Here is a 6,062-nt window from a genome sequence, read left to right on the forward strand (position 1 = left end):
TTCTCTTTGATCGGCCACCAGAGAAGGGGGTCGCACAATGTTAATTTATTATAATGCTATTATAATGGACCGGGGGTCATGTAACATCTTCTGCGCAGGTGCACCCATGATTCACCATGATTCAGCGCCTTTCCTGAAGCTGGAACAATGGGTCTTAGAACAGGACTTCTGTCCTGTACTGCTGCTGTCCTTTATCTTAACCCTGGGGCTCCTCCCGAGTTTCCTCCGTTCTGACTGTCTCCTGCCTTACTTTTACCTGGTTTAGATAGTGATATCTACAAAAGGCTTTTCTTGGAAAGGGAGTTGGCTGCATTAAAAAAAAAATGTTTACAGTCCTGCTGGTGCGGCTCAGTGGACTGGGGACTGGACTTGCATACCTGAGGTCCCCGATTCGATTCCCGGTCTGGGCACATGCCTGGGTTGCAGGCCAGGGCCCCAGGTTTCTCTCACAGGTTGCTACTTCTCTCCTAGTCTATCTCCCTTCCTTACACTCTCTCGGAAAGTAAGCAAAATCTTTTAAAAAATGTTTATAAATATCTCTCCTGGGCAAGTGACCTTTCCTGGCCCTTGAATTGTGGTGAAGGTGTTGCTATTGGCCACTGAAATGCACGGGAAATGAGCTGGGGAGAGGGAGCATCCCAGCCCCAAGGGAAAGGGAAGGAAAGTAAAGATCTGCCACCTAGAAAAGAGAAAAGGTTATTTCCCTACACCCTCCATTACCCTCCTGACTAACTTCCAGCCCCTTGCACTACAGTACTACTTGCCCACAATACTACCACAGTCTTAGACATTATAAAGTATCACATTTTTAAAAATTGGCTTTACTGAAGTATAATTTACATATAATAAAATTCACCAATTTTAAGTGTACAGTACAGTGATTTTTCACAAATGTATATAGTCATGTGACTTTAATAGGTGCCCCTGGGAAAACAGCAGAAAACCACCACAAACCTTGGTTGGGGGTGGGGGAGAGTGGATGACAGGATTGACACTTTACATTACAATGACAACTTGGTAGCTAGTTTAATAGCTGTGCTGCTACCTAGGGGCAAGGTGGGTGTGACTTTGAGGGCTTATCCTGACTCTTGAGGTAGCCAGGGAGGTGGTTCCCCCTGGATCACTGAGTCACTCTTGCCCTGAATGGGGATGGCAGGTGAATGAATGTAAACTATATTGAAAACTAGAAAACATAGCTCATTATGGGAGGAGTCAGAGATGAGGTCTTGTAGGGAGGTCCAGGTCAGGATTTAAACTAAAAGTGGCAGCCAGGTGGGATTCGACCATGCCACTTGGAAGGGAGAAGGAGAGCCACAAGGGAGGAATGATGTAGCAGCCGTGTGAGAGGGAGAAGCAAGCACGCTCTATGTGTTTGTAGTCAGGATGAAGGAGACATGTTGCTGCTCTGATCATGCCTGCTCTAGCTGACTCCAAAGCCTTCCTTGCAAGCCATACCTACTGCCATGCAAACCTGGACTTTATGGGGACTCTTGAGACTAATGTCTTTCCTGAATTTGACCATGATCCAGTGCACCACGGCACAGTATTCCTGAACTGTTACACGGAGACTGATGACAATGTACCCAACATCCTGAAGGAGAGAGCTGCTGCGTGAGAATGGCAACTCTGGTACCTTCCAGAGACTGGAGACTGTGCAGCTGGCTCACATGGGGAACTACTGGGCTTGGTTTGGCTTATAGCCTTTTGGGGAACAAGGTAAGTGCTGGGTCACTTGGGAAAGGAGGGCTCTGAGCATAAGCGCTCGGAGTGTCCTCAAGGTTGGAATATTGTAAATAAAGACCTGTTCCTTCCAATGCTGATTGCTGGGTCATGCACCAAGGTGCCACGTGAACAGGCCCTCCACGTCCCCATCTGCTCAGTTACACAACCTCGTCTGGCTCCTGGCATTTACTGACTTTCTTTCTGTTATTATAGTTTTGCCTTTCCAGAATTTCAGATAAGTGGAATCATATAGTTTGTAGTAGTTTGTGTCTGGCTTCTTTCACTCAGCATAATGCTTTTGAGATGATCCATGTTGTTACGTGTATTAGTATTTCATTTCTTTTTAATGTGAAGTTGTATATTTCATTGCATGGACATACTACAATTTGTTTTGTCCATTTGTCAGTTTATGGACATTTAGGTTGTTTGCAGTTTTGTGCTATAGGAAATAAAGCTGCTTATAAATGTTTATGTGTATGTCCTTGGACATATGTTTTCATTACTTAGGAGTGTTATTGCTGGGTTGTACAGTAATCTATATTTAACTTTTTTTTTTTTAAAGATTTTTTAAATTTATTTATCTTTACAGGGGAAGGGAAGGAGAGAGGGAGAGAAACATCAATGTATGGTTGCCTTTTGTGCGTCCCCTGCTGGGAGTTGGCCTGCAGGGAACTGGCCTGCAACCCAGGCATGTGCCCTGACTGGGAATCGAACCGCGATCCTCTGATTCGCAGGCCCGCGCTCAATCCACTGAGCTACACCAGCCAGGGCTTATATTTAACTTTTTAAAAACCTGCCAAACTGTTTTCCAAAGTGGCTGTACCATTATACATTCTCACCAGTAATACACGAGGGTTTCACTTTCCCAACATCCTCCTCAACACTTGGTATTGTTACACTTTCTATCGTCTGACTCATTCTTGTCAGACTTGGCATCTCATGGTTTCAACTTGCATTTCCCTAACAACTAATGATGCTGAGTATCTTTTCATGTGCTTATTTACCATTGGTATATCTTTCAGTGATGTGTCCATTACAATCTTCTACACATTTTAAAAACTGGATAATTCTATTTCTAGTTATTGAGTTGTAATGGTGCTGTATATATTCCGGATACAAGTCCTTTATTTTATTTTATTTTTGAAAATTTATTTATCTTAATGGTACAGTTTTCTGTCTTTTATTCCCATCCCAGCTCACCCCCACAGTGCTCCCTCCCATTTCCACCCCCTTAGTTTTTGTCCATGTGTCCTTTATACTTGTTCCTGTAAACCCTTCTTCCCTTTTCCCCTGAAATTTCCTCACAAGTCCTTTATCAAACATGTTTTGCAAATAATTTTTTCAAGTCAGAGGCTTTCATTTCATTTCTTTTTTTTATCTATGTTTGTGAGGGATATTGGATTTTTCCCCTATGATATTTGTGTCTGGTTTGAGTAGCAAGGTAATGCTAACCTCATACAATGATTTGAGAAGTGTTCACTACCATTCAGTTTTCCGGAAGGGATTACTAGTATATAGAACTATCTTTTCCCCTAAATGCTTGGCAAGATTCACCAATTAAGCCATCTGTGGCTGAAGTTTTCTTAGAGGGAATGGCTTTTAATTACAAATCCAATTTCTTTAGTAAATACAGGGCTTTTCTGGTTTTCTTTTCTTTTTTTAAGATTTATTTATCTTTACAGCGGAAGGGAAGGAGAGAGGGAGAGAAATATCAATGTATGGTTGCCTCTCGTGCGTCCCCTGCTGGGAACTGGCCTGCAACCCAGGCATGTGCCCTGACTGGGAATCAACCGCGATCGTCTGGTTCGCAGGTCCTCGCTCAATCTACTGAGCTACCAGCCAGGGCACTTTAATTTCTTATTTGCTAAATGGGAATACTTTTCAGTAGCATAGAACAATTTATATGTCTACGTATTTGTACTTACATATTTATTCATTCAACAAGTGTTTATTAAGTGCCTACTATGTGCCAGGCACAGTCCTGGGTCCTAGACATAAACCATTGTCCATTTTAGCCATATGTTTTATTTTTTTATTTTTATTTTTTAAATATATTTTATTGATTATACCATTACAGTTGTTCTATTCCCCCCCTTCAATCCCTTCCACCCGCACCCTCCCTCCCCCACCATTCTGCCCCCCTTAGTTTATAACCACGTGTCTCAAGTTCTTTGGATTCTATATTTCCCCCACTATTCTTGCCCTCCCTATCTATTTTCTACCTACCATCTATGCTATTTTCTGTGCCTTCTCCCCCCTTCTCCCCCTCCCACTCCCCTGTTGCTAACCCTCCATGTGTTCTTCATTTCTATGGTTCCACTCCTGATCTAGCTGTCCTCTTGGTTTGCTTTTGTTTTAGGTGTGGTTGTTAATAACTGTGTGTTTGCTGTCCTTTCACTGTTCATATTTTTCATCTTTTCTTATATAAGTCCCTTTAGCATTTCATATAATAAGGGCTTGGTAATGATGAACTCCTTGAACTTGACCTTATCTGAGAAGCACTTTATCTGTCCTTCCATTCTAAATGAAAGTTTTGCTGGATAAAGCAATCTTAGATGTAGGTCTTTGGATTTCATGACTTGGAATACTTCTTTCCAGCCCCTTCTTGCCTGTAAGGTCTCTTTTGAGAAATCCGCTGACAGTCTGATGGGTACTCCTTTGTAGGTGACTGTCCCCTTATCCCTTGATGCTTCTAGGATTCTCTCCTTCATTTTGGTCTTGGCTAATGTAATTATGATGTGCCTTGGTGTGTTCCTCCTTGGGTCTAACTTTTGGGGCACTCTCTGAGCTTCCTGGATTTCCTGGAAGTCTATGTCCTTTGCCAGACTGGGGAAGTTCTCCTTTATTATTTGTTCAAATATGTTTTCCACTCGTGGCTGTTTCTTTCCCCCTTCTGGTACCCCTATAATTCGGATGTTGGAACATTTAAAGATGTCCTGGAGGTTCCTAAGCCTCTCCTCATTTTTTTGAATTCTCATTTCTTCATTCCTTTCTGGTGGGATGTTTTGTTCTTCCTTCTGGTCCATTCCATTGATTTGAGTCCCAGTTTCCTTTCCATCACTATTGGTTTCCTGGACATCTCCCTTCATTTCAATTAGTTTAGCCTTCATATATTCCTCTAATTTGTGACTTTGTTCCTCTAATTTGTGACTATAATCTACCAGTTCTGTGAGCATCCTGATAAATAGTGTCCTCAATTGTGCTTCTGAGAGGCTGGCAATTTCTTGGTCGCTGAGAGTTATTGGCTCTTGGACTTTGAGTTCTTCTTGTGCCATCTTTCGGGTTGTTCGTGCCTGTTCCATAGCAGGATCAGAGCCCTAAAATGTTCACTAGAACAGGGCAACTAAGTCGCTGGGTTGTGGCGTTGTATGTGGGGGCGGGGTCAAAGAGCGACAATGGCTCTCACCGATATTGCGGGGCAACTAAGTCGCTGGGTTGTGACGCTGTATGTGGGGGCGGGGTCAAAGAGGGACTATGGCATCCTGTCTGCCGCCTGCCGCCAAGGCCCTCACCAGTGCCGCAGTTGCTGCCATTACCTGGCCCACGTGTTTCGTCCCACTGCTCGCGAGTGTGCCACCGCCGTCAGCCCTCGCCCCCTGGGGCCTGCGTGGTCTGTCTCACTGTGCGCGAATATGCGCCCGAGGTCTGCCCCGCACCCCAACTGGTTCTCGTCTGCCTGGGCGCCTGGGTCGGGGGCCCTGTCCTGCCCGACCCCGCTCGCTGCTGGCTCCGCCCCTCTTACCGTCCCTGTTGAACGGTTAGATGTAGTCGGACTTCCATATAATTCAATTTTCTGTCCTTTGGTTGTGTCTTTGTTTCTCCAAACCTTTGTTGTATTCAAACTTGGTTGTGGGAGAAGGCACAGTGTTTCCACCTATGCCTCCATCTTGGCGGAAGTCCCTAGCCATATGTTTTAAAAGACCTCTTATAGTGACGATTACCTTCAGGAAGTAAAAGTGCTGATTGAGCCCTGGTCCCCGGTGCAAACGCAAACATGTTCCCATTAGTTATTAATTAGCTGTAATTTTTTTAAAAGTTCTCTTTGGGAAAAGGAACTTTTTCTAGTTGCTTTTTTCTATTTTTAGCCATTAACATTTATTTGGGGAGCAAAACATTTCATGATTTTAAAGCAACAGGTCACAGTAATAATATATTAGGTATCAGCTAGATAATCAAGCAGAGAGATAACAGGGACAGATTCTTCCAATCAAACTGATGATGTCACTGGGGAAAAGAAGGTCAGTTGGAATCTGATGTCTGGCAGTTACCAGGTGCTCTGGCCAGGCAGAGGGTGCTCAGGAGCTGCCCCAGAGCCCTTAACTCCAAAGTAGCCAACATCA

Source organism: Sturnira hondurensis, unplaced genomic scaffold (assembly GCF_014824575.4).
Source record: "Sturnira hondurensis isolate 20B ecotype Veracruz unplaced genomic scaffold, ASM1482457v3 Scaffold0020903, whole genome shotgun sequence".
Taxonomy (NCBI): Eukaryota; Metazoa; Chordata; class Mammalia; order Chiroptera; family Phyllostomidae; genus Sturnira; species Sturnira hondurensis.